Below are 20243 nucleotides of genomic sequence, written 5' to 3'. Positions count from 1 at the left end.
GAACGCAGAACAGTGTGTCGGCGACGTGGCGGTCCCACTTGGTGTGGTCCTCCCCTAGGAGCAGCCGCAGTTGAGTCTTCAGATCCTGATTCCTGCGCTCGGTCGGATTGGCCCTGGGGTGGTATGAGGGTGTGGTGTGGTGGATGATGTGTGCCTCTTGGCACCACCCTCTCCACCGGGCCTCCAGGAACGGGCTGCCATTGTCCATCAAGATGGACTCTGGGTAGCCGAACCTAGTGAGGAACTCGCGCGTCAGGACTTCGATGATGGTGGCCGCCCGTGCGTTGCCACAGGGGTAGGCTTCTGTCCAGCGGGTGAACATGTCGGTCACGACCACTAGGAAGCGCTTACCCCACGGCGAGTGGGGGTACGGCCCCATCATGTCCAGCGCGAGCGTCTGGAACGGTATTGATGGCTGGCGAGGCTGCTGTTGTTGTGTACGGTCTCCTCGGCGGTCCTTGCGGCGCTGGCAGGTCTCACACTCCCGGACGTAGACCCGGACATCCCGGTTCACCCCCAGCCAGTGGTAGTACCGGCAGACGGCTCTCCGGGTCTGGTCCGAGCCCGGGTGTCTGGCGATGTCATGATCGTGGTAGAATCGCAGTGTTGCCTCGCGCGCTTCGGGTGGGACGTAGGTCTTCCACTCGTCCTCTTCCCCCGGCGGTCTGTTCATGACCCGGTCGTCCCGGAGCTGCCAGGCGGGGTGGTCTCCTCCGCACGCTGTCTCGCGGTGCGGGTCGGCGTTCGGCGAGCGGCGCTGGGCTATAAAGACGCGCTGCGCCAGGTCGGCCTCGGTACTGGGAGGGTCTTCGGTCTCTTCTACGCCGAGCGTGAGGCGGGTGCAGGTAGGGTGTCCGTCGGCAGTCGTGCTGGTGTGGGATGGAGGCAGGATTTCGTCCCACTCCTCCTCGTCCAGCACCTCCCGTCTGCCGTCTGGCTCGCGCGAGAGCAGGTCGGGGACCGGTTTTTTCGCGCCTGGCACGTGCTCGACAGTAAAGTCGAACGACTGTAGGAGCAGCGCCTAGCAAATCAGCTTCCCCTTCCTCCCCTGCATTCTGTGGAGCCAGGTGAGGCAGCGGTTGTCGGTGCGGAGGGTGAAATGCCTGCCCTCCAGGTGTGGACGGTATTTCTTCATTGCCCACACCACCGCCAAGCACTCCTGTTCATTGCTGTGGTACCGCCTCTCTGCCGCGCCGAACTACGCGCTGGCGTAGTCCACCACCTGCCGTTCTCCGTGGTCGTTCACCTGGTACAGCACGGCTCCGGTTCCCAGGGCGCTTGCGTCGGTCTGGAGGACGAGTGGGCGCTCGGGGTCGATGCGGGCCAGTGTGTGGCACCGGGTGAACGCGCTCTTGACGGCCTCGAATGCAGTCTGGGTGGGCGAGCCCCAGTGGTAGCGGACTTGGGGCGACAACAGGTCCGTCAGAGGCGCGATGACTTGTGAAAAATTAGGAATATAGTTCCGGAGCCAGTTCAGCAGCCCGATAAAGTGCTGCAGTTGCTTCTGGGTGCATGGGACTTCTGCCATCGCGATCTGCTGTAGGTGACCTAGTTGGGGGCGGTTCCCCTCTGCGTTGACCACGTGGCCCAGGAAGTCGACCTCGGCGGCTCCGAGATGGCATTTGGCTGGGTTGGCTGTCAGGTGGTTTGTGGCCAACCGCTCCATCACCAAGGCCAGATGGCGGCAGTGGTCCTCCCAGGTGTCTGAGTACACTATGACGTCGTCCAGGTATGCTAGGGCGAACTGCCCGATGTAGCCCTCCAGCACACGGGTCATCATGCACTGGAAGGTGGACGGGGCGCACTTTAGGCCGAACGGCATGGCTCTGAACTAGAACCTCCGTCCGTCTGGCACCATGAATGCCGTCTTCTCCCGGTCCCCGCGTCGTATGGGCACTTGCCAGTACCCGGACTTCAGGTCCAAGGTGCTGAAGACCTGGGCCCTTCCTAAGCCGGCTACGGCGGCCTCGATGCTAATCTGGGGGGGCGGGGCGCTGACGGTCATGGCATTTAACGGCCGGAAGTCCACACAGAATCGGCTTGTCCCGTCTTTCTTGTTGGCCAGCACAATGCACGCATTGTACCGGCTGTGGGACGGCTCGATGACTCCGTCGTGCAGCATCTCGTCCACCTGCTTCCGGATGATTCGCTGCTCGCGAAACCTGTAGCCGCGGGGCGGGTCGAACACTGGGTCATCAGTCAGGGTGGGGATGCAGTGTTCGGTGACGGTGGTCCGCCTCAAGGTTCCGTCCACGGCAAACACTTCGGGTCGGGCAGCGAGGACCTTGTTTACCTCAGCCTGGTAGGAGGGGGGGACGTCGTGGCGCACGTCCGCCAGGGTCAGCACCGCGTCCTGTTGGGGGGGGGGGGCGTCTGTCCTAGCGCGTACACCACGTACCTCTCGGCTCTTCCCAGGTTAAGGCGGGGGGGTCCTAGCTCCAAGACCGCATCTTGCTGGACCATCCAGGGGAGTCCTAGCACCACCTCCTCACACAAGTCTTGCACGACTACTGCGGACACACTACTGTTTAATTCCTGTGTACTCACCACAATCTCAGCATGCCCCAGCATCCGCCCGGTGTGTGTGGTGGTAGCCAGGCGCAGCTCGCCGCTGCCCGGACGCAACGCGCCTGCGGGCACGAATGCGGGGCGTATGAACACGTCGCTCGCTCCGGTGTCGACGAGCGCGGCAGCTGGCCGGCCGTTCACCTCCACGGGGATGCGGAACAGGTTGTCCCGCGGGCAGCCCAGCTGTCCGAAGGTCGGGAGGGCGCGCACCCCACCAGGCGCGGGGTTGATGGTCTGTGCGGGGGAGGGGGCTCTAATCCCGGTCCCCCTGGGGGTCGTTTCCCGACTGGGCCGGGCTGGTGCGCTGTGGCGGAGGTGGTACCACGTGCGTCTCCTGGCGCGGCGGTGTGGTGGGTCGCGCCGCCCGGAGTCCCCGCGGGCACTCGCTGTGCCAGTGACGTTCGCCACGTGGGCATCCCAAGCGACACAGGGGGACTTGCTCCCGTGCTCCGGCGTCCCGCGGTCGCTCTGCTCGCCAAGTTGGCGGCGCCTCGATGGCTCGTAGTCCTCGGTGTTGGTGTGAGGGTGAGTCCCGTAGTGCGGTGTTCCGCCGGGATTCTGGTGGGCTGTCACCCCCTCGGGTGCTCGTGGTCGGGCCGCACTTGCAGGCTCTCTGGAAGTAGCGCTCCGTCTCGCGTGCTTCCTGCACGTACTCCGCTACACCGCCGGTGTGGCAGCGATGCAGGAAGGGCTGCCGCTCGTCCCTCACTAAGCCCGTGATGATGGGTAGTGCCCAGGACAGGGGGGTGCCGGGCGAGATGTGGCGAAAAAATTGGAGTTTAGTGGCGATGAACGCCTCCACTGCCTCGCTGTCCTTCTGCCGAGCCCCATAGAATGAGGCGGAACACTCGACGAGGGGCGATCCTGTGTCGAACCGGTGTCGGAACGTGTCCGTGAACTCGCCCCATGGCATGGCAAACCGGCCCCACATGCTCCACCAGCTCCGAGCAGTCCCTCGCAGCTGCTCGCTGACCCGCTCTGCCCACTCCTATTGGTGCGTCCGGCACCCGGTCCGGCGCGCCTCGCACTGCGTCAGGAATTCCCCTGGGTCCTCGTGCGGGGCTCCGGCGAACTCTGGCAGAGTCGCTCTGCGGGGCGGCAGGGCTTGTGCCAGGTCTTCCAGGCCGGGCCACACGCACTTGGCCTCGGTGATGTCCAGCGCGTGCGTCGCGTGGCCAGGGTGCGAGCTCCAGTCGCTGGCGTGGGTGTTTGGGGGGGCGGTGATGGCCGGGGTGGTACGGCTCGGTAGGGGTGTGTGGTCCACCGGTGGTGTTCGCGCCTGTAATTCCGTCTCCGTGCTGTTGTGCCACGGTTCTATGAGCGCTTCGACCTTGATTGCCGGCAAGTTGTAATCCGGTGCGCATTTACATGTCTGTAGAGGGTTCGCTTTCCCCGTTACCAGGTCCCTGCCCTGTGGCCAGTAGCAGACTCGACAGGTGTTCATCTTGAGTCTGTCTGTCATTGCGTCGCGCGGCGCGTCGGTGTTGACAGTCGCTTCGTGCGCGCAGGTGGCTCTGTTTACAAACAGACTCCCGATGTTAAAAGAGGGGTGAGGGGGGTTGGCGCGCGCGCTGATTCGGGCCGCTGGCCGAGAGGCGCCCGGACAGCCGCACAAAAGGGAGAGCCGAGACTGGCCACTGCGAAGGGGGGATGCGGATAGCCGTGTGTAGCGGCGGCCGAGAGTGCCCGGACAGCCGCACAAAGCGGGGAGCGCGAGGATGTAAAGGTTTATGTGGGGAGGGGGGGGGGTGCGGGCGAGGATGTTCGCTGAAGGCCCAAAGGGGAGGGGTGGGGGTGAAAGTGAAAGTTGGCGAGGGTCCGCGCGGGCGGTGACGCGCGCTTCCGGGTGGTCCCTTTGTCGCTGCTCATCTGTGCGCCAAATTCCACTGCGCGCGTCCAAAATGGCCGTCTTCTGTCCCCTTTGTCTGATTTTCGGCTGTAGTTATGCCCAACGCAAGGGCGCCATTTGCCGTCACCCGACCTATGTGAAAGGCCCGGGGGGTACCTGACGGGCGCTACGGGCGTCGCGGTGCTCTTGTTGTCCGGAGGGGCGCCAGGCTAGCGGGCTGCTAGGCCGTTGGTGTTGGGTCGTGGGTACTCTGCCCCCGCGTCCCCCGCCAGGTACACGGCTTGAATCTACCCTGAATGGTTCTCCCTTGACTGTGAAGGCCGCTCGGCCGTGTGGAGGACGGGAGACTCCGGAAAATTAGTGTACACGAGTTGGTGAGAATTACCTTTAATCTAGTCCCGCTACAAAACACTATCACCAACACTTGGCGACGTCTAGCCGTTACACAATTAACACAGAAAAAACATACCACTATGTGACACTAATGGTTACCGCGGCAGTCTCGCGGGACGCGGGTCGATGCTCGCTGGAGACGGCCAGCGCCGAACATTAACGGGTGCAGGGGGGGCTCTATGAGCGGGCTCCTAAATTCGGCGAAAAACTTACGTGAGTGATACGATCTGCAGCGCGGTATCACGATGAAGACGGTCGGGATAGGCCCGGTTCCGTAAAATACGCGCCGAGTCGACGTGGGCAGCTATGAATTAATAAGAGGTTTAAATTTAAATATTTAGTACAGAATAAAATAATCACAGAAAGAAAACTTGGATGCTGCCCACGGACACACGTCTGTTCCCGGCGCGGAGTGGTTCGAGACTGCCGGACATGGCCGCTCGCAAGGAAGAGAAACTTTCTCTTCTTTGTGAGTCGGCGTCAAAAAACTTATATTAATTTAATTTACTAGGCCTATATTACCAGTTAAAACATGTTCCAGGTGCCCAATTAAAATGTAGCACCTGGTAATTCGGTGCTTTAGGCTTAGCAATAGTTTTAATGTATTTAATTATTTAAATTGTGACATCAAGCTGGCGACTGTAAATGTACTAACATGTTGTCCCACTGTGAATTGTTTTAGAGGGACTTCTCCTATTCCGACTTGATCATAGTCACGGGCATTTTAATTAAGGCCAGTGGCCGCGGTGACTGTTAATGAGGTTTGTTGTATATTGGGGTCATGCCCGAGGCGCTCGCCTGACTCAATCCGGCTGGGCAAGGGGCGCGCTCCGAAAACGGGATACGGTTCTGGCGGTGCGGAGCACGGGCTTAAATGCCATGGTCGGTACGACGTCAACACCTGGAATTGGTTTAACTGCAGCAACATCAGTATCCAGTTCGGGCCTGAAAGGATAGTCTTCATTAACCAGACATCCTTTCGGCTACTGTGATATGTCGTTTTTCATTTGTCAACGATGTACGAAGACATGAGCGGAGTAAATGTATGAAGAATCTATCTCGTATGAAGTTTCACTACGATAAGTGTCATTCTTAGTTTATTCGCATTTAAAATTTAAGATGGCGTGCGAAAAACTGTGAAGGTGAAGTACCTGTGACTACTGATGAATTACCTACAGACGATTCGACTCCTCTCTTTAAATTGGAGACTCATATGCGTACAAGCACAAAAACGAATGATCAGCAACCGATTGCGATGACAAATGGATATGAATCCAAGCCTAAGACTGTGCTCGGTGCATTACAGGTAAATGATAACGGATTCTACTTTGTGAAATCTGCAATTCGTGGAACGCTTAAAGACTACTATTATCTAAATAAGTTTAGTGAGTCGAAAGACATTTGTACTTTTCTTGACGATATCAGGCAGAACATTATCAATCAACTTACTGATGAAGTAGCTATATATGGACCTTTAAAATAAAACTTTTTATTGGACTGTGTATATGGTAAAACATATCCATTCGAGGAAAAAGTGAAGTGTGCATTCAAGATAGTGAATACTACCATTTAAAATTATGACAATGTGAAGCTGTCTGGTAAACGTAGTGTTAATAAACTCTGTCGGGAAGATAAAGACTGTGTAGCCAAAAGGATCCTGCTGGTCTCAGTCTTCAGTAAAACGATTGGAGCTAAAAATTAGTCCGTTCAAGCCAATGCAGAACTAAATGTGTATAAGTTTGCTAAATTTAGCAAGTGTTCCTGTAGTGGTATAGGATCTATGCTTTAAATTGTATTCGTAAGAAAAGTTTTTTTTCGAACCTGTCTCTTAATGTTACATTGATGTGATAATGAATTAAATTAATTTTTTTGCATTGACCAAGAATTGTACCAAGATCAGGAATCAGTAAATGAAATGCAGATATTTAAAATGATTTTTTTGGAGTTTCTCTCAATTATCTATTTTCATTATTGCAAAATTTCAATATGGCGATCAATATGCCCTCAAAAGCATATTAGAGTCTGATAGTAGAGGAATTAATCTTATTTTAGTACTTAAGACTATATTTTTTTTTAAATTTGTATTTTTTACATAATACCCAGGGATTGAACCAAGGACAGGAGTCGATCTAATCAATCAGTAAATATATTTATGTTTTTAAAAATGATTTTTTGGGACTTTTCCCGAATTTAGAGCTAAATAATTATGTATTTCCTAACTGGCATACAAATTTAAGGATGGCGATTTCCACATTAATAATAAATGATAACTGTACTTTATAGAGTAAAAATTAAACTAACCTGGTGGTAGCGCACTCTAGCAGACGAAAATAAAATGGCCAGCAGACGAAAACTAGATGGTGGACGTGACGTCATACTAGCTGGATGTATATGTACGGTACCTTAGCATTAGTGGTGTGAGGTCAGTCTGCCGGCAGCTTCTGTAGAGGAAGGATCTGTCACTAATTTCTATTTTAGTTCTCACGAGTCGAACCGAGGACTCCATGACGTAAGAGTATTTTTTAATAATAATTTATTAAATTTCTATTAATAATTTTTGTTAATAGTTTTAAAATTTTTTTCAGATTTTCTAGCATAAAAATTACTGTTTTTTAAAAAGGTGAACTTAACGATAGTTGCAACGTTCTAAATCCAAGATCGCGGGCATAACGAAAAGTTAAACGAAGATGTAATACACATCCAAGATGACAGTCGTAACGAAACATGCAAAGTTTCTAAATACAAGATGCCGACCGTAACAATATGTGCAATGGTGTTTTAAAATTTTTCTTAACAGTTTTAAAAATTTTTCCCGATTATCTAGCATCAAAATTACGGATTTTCTTAATGGCGACTGTAGCGGTAATGGCATTAGTTACGTCATTTTTAAAAATGGCTGCAATGTCATCCTAATTTTCAAGGTCATTACCCAAGAGGCTTGAGGAGGCTGTAGGTATGGATTCTTAACCCTCATTACAGAATTTTCAAGCAATTGACATTTTTGAGGACTAAAATGGAAATGTTCCCGTAAAACGGGAATATTTCCCCCGAAGTAGAGAAAATTTTATTTTTCAAATTTTTTAAGATCTTTTGACAGAATATTTTTTTTTTTTCAAATAACAAGAGATTTTGGCGGATTTTGGCGATTTTTGGGCAAATTGTGGAAATTTTGGGGTCATTTTTGGCTTATTTTGGCCAATTTTGAATCTCAAGGTCATGATAAAGGTCAAAGATCATGTCATCCAAGACGGCCGCCATGACGTCACAATCCAAAATGGTGGTTAACACCTCGGCATCTTAGCCTGACGCCTGGCGCGGGAGGAACTATTATACACTACTTATACGATTAGTTAGAAGAGATAAAATATTTTACATATAAGGAATTTATCAATTTTTTTTTTGGTTTCGTGTCCCTTATTAATCGGGCATAGTAGTGTTTCATACCACTTACCCAGGTATTTATTAAAAATAACAACTGATTTAATTATTCATATATATCAACCATAGAATTATTTTCGATAAAGTTAGATTTTCGAAGATTCAAAATAGATAAATTATTAATCTTTTAATATAATATTTTCATTTTATTTGTTGGTCCTAGATGCACGGGTAATATGGTGTATCAAACACCTAAAACGGGTATTTCTTCATCGATAATCGCTGGATTTACATTATTATTTTTTTTTAAATATAACCATTAAAGGATATTCGAAAAATTTAGATATTTATTGAGACACAACAGATAAATTTTTTAACTTATAAACGATTTATATTATTTTTTGGGTCCCTAATACATCGGTCATGATGGTGTATCAAACAACCATACACGGGTATTTCTACATCGTTTCTCACTGTATAAATGATGAATATAAGATAACCAGAAAACGATTTTTGATGAATTATGTATTTTATGAGTCAGTCGAGATAAAGCATTTAACTTTTAAACTATTTATACATGTTTATTCGTGGGTCCCTGATGCATTAGTCATGGTGGTGTATCTTATCACTAAACAGGGTTTCTGTATCGTTAATCCCTGATATTTTTATCAATATAAGATAACAAGAAAGATATTTCTTAAATTTAAGTTTTCGATAGTAGAGTTCTAATTCCGAGTCCGTGACACATCTGTCATGATGTTTCATCACAAAACTAACACAGGAAATTTTGCATAGTTGATCCTGATTTATTTGTAAATAGAAGATTACCAGAAAAATATTTTGGATAAATTTGTATATTCAATGAGTCAGAAGAGAAAGTATTAACTCATAAGCGATTTATATCTTTTTTTTTACACGCTGATCTCTGGTACATCGGTCATGATGGTGTCATACCACTAAGAAATGTGTTTCTTCCTTGATAACTATTGATTTTTTAGACAATAAATGAAAACCAATAAAGATTTTTTATAAATTTATTTGTTCGATGTGTACAAAAATATAAAGAGTTTAACTTATAAGCAATGTATATACATATTAATTTTTATATATAGTCTTATTCCGGATCCCTGTCACATCGGTCACTAACAGAGGTATTTATGCTTCATTAATTTATCAGTAGCTAATTTATTTATCAAAAGTAGGTTACTAAAAAAGATTTTAGTTACATTTAGGTTTTCGATATGTCAGAAAAGATAAATAATTTACGTATAAGCGACTATTGGAGATTTTATTCACAGGTCCTTGATACATAGTCAAGATGTTGTGTCAAACCAAAAACAGAGGTTTTTTTTTGCATTTTTAATGAATGATTTATCGTTCAATATAATAATAACAGATAAATAGGTTTCATGAATTAGTGTATTAAATTAGTCAGAAGAGAAAAAGTAACTAACTTTTGAGCAATTTCTATATTATTTTTTTATTCACAGGTCTCTAATACATCTGCCATGATGGTGTATCAAACCACTGCATTGTCAATAATTGGTATTTTTATGAATATAAGATAACCAGAAACTGGTTGTGTTAGCCTGACCACAAACTGTAATTGCCTAACTACCATATGGACGTGTCTAGCCAACGATTCGACATGCCTGGTCGCTAACTGGACATGCCTGGCCGCTGACTGGACATGATTTCCTACAAACTGAATGTTCTTAGCTGCCGATTGTGTGCTTGGATACTGAATAGACATGCCTCGCCACCAACTGGACAAGCATGGCCAAAAATTGGCTGTGGGTGACCACTGATTGGACGTGTCTGGTTAATCGTCTGTACCGTAGAACTGCCCTGAAATCGCATGCTAAGACATGTAAAGGACTCGCTTTTCTTTCTTAGAAGACTGCAGAAATCGCGACACGGTAGTAATTCGCTTGTTATTCTGTACTTGTAGAATTTATGTTTTAAATTTTTATTCCTAATTTGGTTTTTTTATTCCTTAAACTTGTCACATTTTTCAAGCAAATTAAGTGGCATTATAAAATAACATTTTTATTGATTAAGAATTGAACCGAGGACGCAATAATATAGGTTCAATCATAAATTTAATAAATGATTTTCTTTGATGGAATTTGGGAATTATTTACGCATTGCTAACTTAAGAAATACCGAATTTCAAGATGGTGGTCAATGTCATTATTCACTTACTGGATGCTGGTGGACGTGAAATTTAAGATGTTTTTGGGTTTTTTTAACCATTTTAAATCGAATAAACATTTTTATTAAAAATTATTATATTTTGCACATTTTAAGGATAGGTATAACTAAGGACAGGAATCGAGTCAGACAATCATTATTTTATTGATCGATTTTTCATAATTGTTAGAAATGTTTTCCAAATTTCTAGCTTCATTATTACGAATTTCCAATATGTTGATCCAAACGCCCTAGTAGTTGGCGGACGCCACGGTATTAAATACTACTGCACTCTAGTGGTTAAAAATTAAAATAATATTGGTCGGTGGTGCACTCTAGCAGATTAAATATATTAAAGGGCCACCTCCACCAGACGACAACAATATGGCGAACCCAAAATGGCTGCCATGAAGTCATACTGGCTGATGTAATATTGACATTGGCATTAGCATTAGTGGTGGGAGGACAGTCTACTACTGGTCACTTCCGTGGAGAAAGGATCCATCGCCATTTTTAATCGAAGGACCTAACCGAATTCGAACCGAAACCCCATGACGTTTGCGAGTTTTTATAAAAACTTTATTTAATGTATATTATAAAAATTATTACAATTTTCCCAGTTTCTTTTGATGAAAATTACGGGTAACGAAAAAAGTAACGTTCTAGAATCCAAGATAGCGGGTGTGATGTTAGCAATTTGTTTTACCAAAATTTTATTTAAATTGTAATTTATTATTTTTTTAAGTGCTTTCAATTAAATAAATACATTTTTACTCTGGCCGGTAATCGATCCGAGGTCCGAAATTAAGTAATTAAAGATTTAAATTAAACAAATATTTTTTGGAATTTTTTGGCAAAAAATTTAATTATTTCCAGTTTACGGTCAAGGTAGAGGTCAAGGTGAAAGAAAGCTCCCCTCCAGAGGCTTTCTCGAGGTTTTGTGATGGTAAATTTAAGCCTCTATGAGGAATTTTTTTTAACAAATGCAAATAAATTTAACGCATTTCAAATTTAGATGTTTTGAATTTTTGAGGAATAAAAAGGAAAATTTTCCTTAAAAACAGAAAATATTCCTTCGAAAAAAGGTACTTTTTTCCCTCGAAATATGGAAAATTTTAGGAATTTTGAGTCATTTTTTAAGAATTTTGAGGAAATTTGGACACCAAGATGGCCGCCGTGTCGTCATAGGTCGGTCGGTCATTGACCCCATCTCACATCTCACACACATCACTCTGACTCCAGTTTCAGGACTGGCCAATATTTACTATTGCCTGGATTTTAAGTTGTCCAAAGACCTTGCTAATTAAAAAAAATAAATGTTCATCAAAATCCGTCACGAAGTTTTCGATTGATGCTCGAACAAACTGATAAACAGACAAACAGTAAAAAATTTAAAAAACATATTTTTGAGCTCTCAATTATGTAAATAGCCATTTCTAATAGATTTTTCATCTTTTCATCCAATGTAGAGATCTTTTCCTCGAACAGTTTTATTATTAGTATAGATAAAAGCAATAATTTTGGCTGAATAATTAATTTTTAACGCCTATTCCAATAACTATGGTATGGTAAATATCATTAAAAATCTGGGCATAAATCTCCAGCTTAAGCACAAACGACATATTTTGAGTACTTTTTGCAGGAGAAATTTCATGTATTTATGATAAGGTTGAAAACTAATCGGGAAAGAGCCAAGCGTATTTTTCATAAATGACATTTATAAAGAAATAAATAGTGGAATAACAAATAGATTGCTGTAAAATGTGCAGTTTGATAACTGCTCCGTTTTGAATAACTGTGAAATTAAAAACGTTCTTATTTAGAATATGTAAAATTTTATTTAATCTATAAAACAATAACAGGAGTAACACTGGTTTGGATTATGTTTCCACCAAATATGTAAATTATTAATATTTTCATAAAACATTAACCTACATTGAAATCATCTAATTGTTAATATTTTGCCAGTCTTCTGGTCTTCGTTTTCGGAAAAACCCAAATAATGTCCGAACTCGAGGCCCATCGTCATAATTTCCGTTACAGCCTACAACAAAACAGTGATACGACATGTTAACTTGCCATTCAGTAAGCTATTACGACAGAAACTCACATCCGGCAATCTACCGAAGGGAAGAAACATGTTCGCGCGCTTGACGCTATCTTATTGGCCAGGGGTGCCAGAGACCACTCCTGCTGACTTCACACGCCTCCCTCCGTTCAGAAAGCAGGCCTGGAGTCCAGGAGTGTGGGTTTTTGGTTAAGAGGGAGGCAGGGGAGAAAGTCGGCAAGATAAAGGACGACCTGCCCGCTGTGATTGCCGACAGTAACTTGCTAGGAAGTCTCCGGCCGACGCCAGTACAGTCGGGCAGTGTCGGGACGCCATGTAGTGGCACCCCCGCGCACTGCCTGATGGGGCGTGATGGATTACCGCGCCGCTCCGTTCACGAAAGTTCGTGGTAGGTGGGGGGAGAGGGGTATCATAGGGGCTGGTTGGTTGCTAAGGGGAGTGACAAACATCCACTAATGACGACGCCGCTAATTTGTCTGATTAACATAGCGGGATCGGCAGACCATAAGTGATGTATGTCTGCAGGTGCGGACCGTGTAGAGAACACAACAGGATACATCATCTGATTTGTCACCCGCGTTTGTGTCAAAACTGCTGAACACTTATAAAAATAGGTACATAAATAATGTACAAAGTATTTAAACACATAGTTTTATGATTAACCTACCAATTAAATTAATAACTCTGTTTTACAAACTGACTACGTAAAATCCACTAAACTAAACAACTCCATTCATTGAAGTTTTTTTGGACATACGCTATTAACGTTTTGCACTGTTTGTCATGAAAAATTCCGAAAATCAGAAAAATAAATAAAAATAAATAACAAATAACGTAAAAAAAACTCCTATAGTAAATTAATTAACGTAATAACAATTCAAAAGAGTACATATAAGATTTTCTTTTATAGTGCTGCATTACATTGCGCTATTATGCATGTAGATTTAAACTTATTGGACATTTGATCTTGATACTATGAAAATGTTTTTTAATAAAAGCATGTTAATTGAAGAATAGATGAACTAAAATTGGTTTTAAGTGATTCGAATCTCTCCGGTAACCCGTATAAGACGAGTGTATAATAACTAAGCGACCTTCAGATGTCATCGCAGCTCGTGGCTGGCGGTGCCTGCTCGCCGACCTCCACAGCGCATTGTAGGCGCGCCGGCTCTCCTGCCAGGGCTCTGGGTTCGAGTCCCGCGTGAGGGTGGCTGTGAACTTGGTTTGTAATAGTTAATTGACAACTTTTGGCACATGGTCAGCTAAACGTCAAATATAATTAATGTTTGTCCAAAAATATATACTTGGCTTATAAATAGTAGGAAATTAACGAGTAAAAAATATAAAAAAACCTTTTTTTTTTTTTTTTTCAAAATTGTAAAACGTTGCAATATTTCATGGAAGGACCAGGGTTTTAAAATCTACTAAAACAATTCATAATCCAGTTTTTGTGTGATTTTCCAAAGTGACTCCAATATTAATAAAATGGGACCTATTCAATCCCCCAACTTCCTTGACTAGTATAGCGTCAAGGGAAACAAAAGGCATGGTATAAAACTTTTTTTTCGACTAGTAATATATAAATGTATTTACTGGGACTGGAGTCGGAGTGAGGTGCTGGTGCCGATGTCCACCATATTGGATTGTGACGTCACGGCAGTAATTTTATGACATTGACCTTGATATGTGATATTGACCTTGACATTTTATATTGACCTTTGACCTGGAACTTCAAAATCTGCCAAAAATTATTACAAAATAACTCAAAATTTTCCCAAATTACCCCGATTTCGCCTAAATTCGTCACAATTTCGAATTTTTTAAGGGAAAATTCCGATAAATAATCTAAGAAGATTTAAAAAAAAATAAAATAATTTTCGAGGGTAAAATATCCGTACAAAATCATAAATTTAAAATTCGAAATTCAAAGAAATATTTTTCAATTCTCCATTGAGTGTTCAATTCCCCGTCTTCAAGCCACCAATAGGCCTCTGGAGAGAGCCTTGACCTCGACCTTGCCCTCAGCTTCCATCTTGAATGACGTTACGCCCACCATCTTGAAAAAAAACGCAATTTTTTATGATAGAAAATCAGTAAAAATTTTAAAATTTATTAAAAAAATACTTAATTAAATATTAATTAAAACCTTTACTTATGTCATGGCGTCCTCAATTAAAACCTGTTGAGGTCATTTGATTAAAAATGGCTATGGATCCTTCCTCTACGGAAGCCACCAGTGTACTTACCTCCCACCACTAATGCCAAAGCAGATATTACTTCAGCCAGTATGGCGTCATGGCCACCATTTTGATTTCGTCTGTTGGATGTCAACATCTCATTTTCGTCATCTGCTAGAGTGGGTTTTATTTTACCCGCTAGTGTGCGGTAGTAGTTAATAGTAGGGAGAGCAAGACATTACTGGATCAATGTAAACATAGAAATGTAAACACCGCGCCAGTACCCCCATGGGCGCCGCCATCTTGTCTCATGGAGGCCGCCATTGTTGTTGACATTGGCTACCAGGGCGCGCCACCGTCTGCTGGGGGCCGCCATCTTTTTTCCGTCTGCTGGAGACCGCCATCTTAGTTCAGCCTTTAGTTACCGGAGCGCGCCACCTTCGCTCCGAAGGCGGGAATTGTATACAAAAAAACCTGGGCGCTGGGTGGGTTCGATCCCGGGGACGCACCAACGTCGTGGTTACGAGGCGCACGCCTTGACCACTAGACCACGGGACCATATGAAGTATTGGGAATTAAATAACGAACATATGCTTTAAAGAAGCTATGCTTAAAAGAAGCTATGTCTTTAAAATTTCGAAAAACTATCTATGCTTAAATTTCGAAAAAAGTAAATATAGCTATGTGTATAAAACCCCCACCCCAAGTATGCCAACCGCCATTATGCCTAACCGCTATGTCTTAAAAAAAATACTAGCTATGCTTATAGACCCCACCACTCCACAATCGCCGCCATGTTTAAATTTCGAAAAGCAACCCCCACCACTCCACAACCGCCATTATGCTTAACCCGCCATATTGTTAAATTTCGAAAAGAAATAAAATATCGCTATGCTTAAATTACGAAAAAAAAAATGTTTAAATAATACAGTCATTCTAGCTATGTCTATAAAACCCCCACCCCTATAGTAGCTATGACTAAAACCCTCCACTCCGAGTATGCTTAATGGCCATAATTAAATTACGAAAATAAATAAAATACCGCTATATTTAAATTTTAAAAAAATACCGCCATGTTTATGAAATTTCGAAGAAAACAACCCGCCATGTTTCAGTACGCTTAAAAACCCCACCCGCCATATTAGCTATGACTAAAAACATAACCTCAAAAATCCCGCGCAGAGAGAGCGAGATGTTGCCTGCTGGAGCATCACTCGTTAACTGCGCAATTATAATCCCCACATCATATTAGAAGCATAATAATGTCTTTAAAAAAATGTGTTAAATAATAAGCATAGAAATATGTTAAGCATAGTTACTATCACGTCGAGTTAAATAAATAAAGAAAATAAGCATATTTAAATCTTTATAATATTAAGCATATTTAAATTTAATAATATTTTTACAGGCCAATGTGTTAAGCATTACAAACGCCGTGCTGGAAGCGAGCGCCTTAGCGTTAAGTAATAAACATATTTAAAATAAAAACCGCACAGAGTGGGCAAAGACCCAGAAAAAACAACACCGACCCGCTCAGCTGCGGCACGAAGCAAATAAGCATACATAAAATAAAAACTCACCGGAACGCACCCCCCCCCCCACCCACCCCGGCGACATGTAACAAAATAAATGGTGTGTAGGGAAGCATGTTCTCTCACCGGTGGCCACGATGCGTCTGCAGATGACTTGTTGACAAAACACCGCTAGTGAAAGTGTTGACCGATGCGGCGCGTGTCCAGAGGGGGAAGTGAAAGCGCCACTCCCGGTCTCGTCCGCGAACGCCCCAGGGGGCAAGTTGTTATGCCGAACACCGGCGGCGAGGCCGAAAAACAAAGCCGGAGGGGAAAGACCAACAAACCTACCGGCTAATGTCACGGTAATTAATCCAAGTCTTTACGGAAACGGGAAAACCTTTCCACGACACTAGGAAACGTTCGCCACACTTTTTATGAATTTTATTCACTAAATAAGTATCGGGATATGCAGTTACTTGAATCTCAGGACCATAAAATCCGCCTTTAATTTCATTACCGTCCAAATCACTCAAATGAAACACACGTGGAAAATTATTCATAACTCTGACCACTCTGAAAACTTCGTGCGACCACCTCGGTTTGAATGCCTTCTCAAACACTGTCTTGTGTTTTGATATACGTACGTACGAACCCACGCGAGCCTTTAACCGTCTAGAATCTATTTTCTTAACATATCTGTAAACTGTTTGTAGCAAAGAGTTATCCCTCACAGCATTCGGAGCCATGCCTATAGTGCGGTGGAACCTATTATTGTAGACAGAAAGTAATTTTGGTAAAAGTGTAAGCCACTTATAATTTCCTTGTGCCGAGAACTCACGGTAAAGCATATCCTTTAAAGTCCTATTTAAACGTTCTACAATAGACGCCTTGACTTCGCTATAACTAGAGTAGTGATTAATTGCGTACCTTTGCATTAAGGCTTGAAAATGTTTATTGTAAAATTCCGCTCCAGCGTCGCTTTGAAAATTCATAAAACTTCTCGCCTCATGTAAAATACTCTTCATGGCCGCGGTGAATAATATTCCCGTCTTTCGTTTAACTGGAACCGCATAAGCACGTTTGCTATAGACATCTATAGCAGTAAGGATGTACTTGAAACCGCTATTTATCCTGCTGTACGGAATCATCTCCACCAAATCAATCTGTAATAAATCGCGAAGCCCATATATCAACACACGTCTACGAGGAAAAATTCTGCGAACTCCGCGATGCAGTTCATTAGAAATCCCACGTTGTGCGACACTCATTTTACGATATATCCAGCTTCTTTCAACTCTTCAAGAATAGATATCACCTCGTTGCTATGTCCGGTATGGCCAGCAGCTTGCGAGGCCATTAATAATCTGAGGCGAGCAATAAGTTGGTTCGGGTTGTCCCAATAGATAAATTGCTTTGTGCGTTGCAAATCCAATGTTTTCGGTAACAAGCCACTTCCTCGCTGAGATGAGTCAATATTCGGAAACAATCCTTTAATGATATCAAACTTTGCATGCGTTTCGCTTTTATAACGTTTTATCGTAGGATCATTTTTTTTATAATAGGCATTTGTAATATCTAGTAAATGTCCGTATTGTTTTAAGGCAGAATCGGAGTAGGTGTGCGGCACTCGGCGGAACAATAATTCGAATAAGCCGGGAGCAGGCTGTATCAATTCTTCATTGACGCGAATTAAATTATTATAGTGAAAAAATACTTCCGTATCCCCTAAGAACCAATGGTTGTTGCGTTTATAAAGACCGTAGGTCCCATCACCCGAGCGAAGGTTGTAGCTCCGTAAGTAAGACTGTAATTCACCCAATGAATCATTCATAACATTGCGACGTATACTAGTGTCAGAATCATAACCATCACTCATTACCGGTTCCGGCTTCACCTCTGAAGACTCTTGTTTCGGAACAATATCACGTTGCGGGATAGACTGCACAAATGACTGTCCAAGACTATCCAAACGCGAATTAACAGACTTGAACATTTCCTGATTAATCGCATCCCTCTCCATTCGCGCTCGCTTAGCCAAAATATATTTGGCACGTATGTTCCATATGACATGATCTAAAGCGTTTGCCTCGGCAGACATGACTGAAGATAACCATACAGCATAAAGCCTTTTTATATACAAAATGTCTAAGTTTTAGGAGGCGGTCTCTAAGGTGTGGGCCGCTTAGCAACAGTCCTCACAGTCGATGCAGAAACCAATCCATCAACACCATTCTTAACAACACCAATAGTACGAGCCAATTGAGAAACACGTTGCGAAATGTCAGCGCCACTAGCGGTAAGTTTCAATATCAGTTCCGCCAAGATACCGTTTACCTTTTCTATAATCGCATTCTCAAATAGATCGAGTTTATTCTCCAACAAAGTAACATACATATCACCCAACTTTGTTGGCAGTACCGACAGACGAGAATTGATTTGGTCCACAGACCGCTGCTCCTTCACCTCCATATTACGTAAAAACTCGATAATACCAACCTGCACATCCCGTACATTGACTAACGACAAATTGAGCTCCGTAAACCGACGCAACAGCTCCTCCATCACCGTGCGAGTGATTACACTCGCGACCAAGTCGATATAATGTTTACTCGCGCCATCCCCAGCATCCTTTGGCATACCCACACGCTTTAAACGTTTTCCGCCCAAATCGCAATTCCCATCAAGATCGCGAGATATACACGAGTCAAGCTGACGTTTCAGAGGACCACGTCCAAACTTTGATACGCTGTAGGACATCCTTCAATGACTCGCAACAATAAAATGATCAAAACCACAACGATACCTGCCATTAAGTAAAGGATAATCCTTTACGATAACAAGAAAACCATGTTCAGTTTTCCAACACAAGAAGCACATATCCTTAAACGCGCGAAACTCCATATCACTGTTTACATGATCATCGTAGGCATGTCGCAAATTAAGCATATCCATGCGGAAAAGCACGATAACATTTGCATTATCACGAAGCAAATGTTTAGGTATTCTGCCATAAGTTTGACCTAGGTAAAAACAATCAACATGTGCGTGTCGACCCATAGAAAAATACTGTTGTATGATTCCTTGTTTCTCACACATTATATCGTCAAACACAAACACTGAATTGGCCCTGGCCTCGCTAGGAGGTATCACATCAGCATTTTCCGTATACAGGAAAAATTCCAAACCTTCCACCGCTCTAAGAACCGTAGCCAGCCGTTTATACTTTGGTTGGTGCAGCGATTTTGAATATAGATACACATTCTCGAACCGAAGACCGTTCGGTTCCTCGAGTAAACTGAGTAGGACACACGTTTTTCCGCATTCGGACGGACCGACAATTAAACATCTTATTGTCGAAGGTAATAAAGAACCATGCCGCGACTCGCGAGCACTGGCTTCATCAGCCTGTGTAATCCGCACAGGCAGCAACTCGCGCTGTGGCACTACTTCCATTACGCAACTAAACAGAAAACTATAAAAACAGCGTACTTATACCAACTCGAATCAGTATAGTGTTATGCGTTGTACACGAAAGAAGGTAAAAAGAGGTGGAGGAATAATAAACTCTGTTATTAACAAGCTGCCAGTAGAAGTACATCTGCCAGGATATAATTTCTGCGGTCCGGGAACGAAACTCGCCAAGAGGCTAGCACGCGGAGATACAGGAGTCAACTCCCTTGACGAGGCGTGTCGTCTCCACGATATTAGCTATTCGAAAAGTAATAACTTAAGTGACAGACATATAGCCGACGGTATATTAGCGAACCAAGCCGCACAAATAGCAAAGAATCCCGCAACGAAATTCGGTGAAAAGATTGCAGCGTGGGGAGTCAATAAGATAATGAGAGTAAAACGTAAGATTGGCGGCGGTGTTTCAACAAAGAAAAACCGCGCGAAAAAAGGCGGGCTACTACCTTTCATTTTCCCAGCGCTGGCAGCGCTAGGTAGCCTGATTGGCGGAGCGGTGGGTATAGCCAAGACCGTAAACAACGCACAGCACAATAGTAAAATGCGGGCGCTTGCAAAAAACGGTTCGGGCCTATACCTGCATCCCTACCCAAAGTCAGGGGGAGGGGACAAGCGGAGAAGAAGAAGGAAGAGGG

Source organism: Bacillus rossius, chromosome 1, assembly GCF_032445375.1.
Source record: "Bacillus rossius redtenbacheri isolate Brsri chromosome 1, Brsri_v3, whole genome shotgun sequence".
NCBI lineage: Eukaryota > Metazoa > Arthropoda > Insecta > Phasmatodea > Bacillidae > Bacillus > Bacillus rossius.
Note: the sequence above shows the minus strand (reverse complement) of the source record.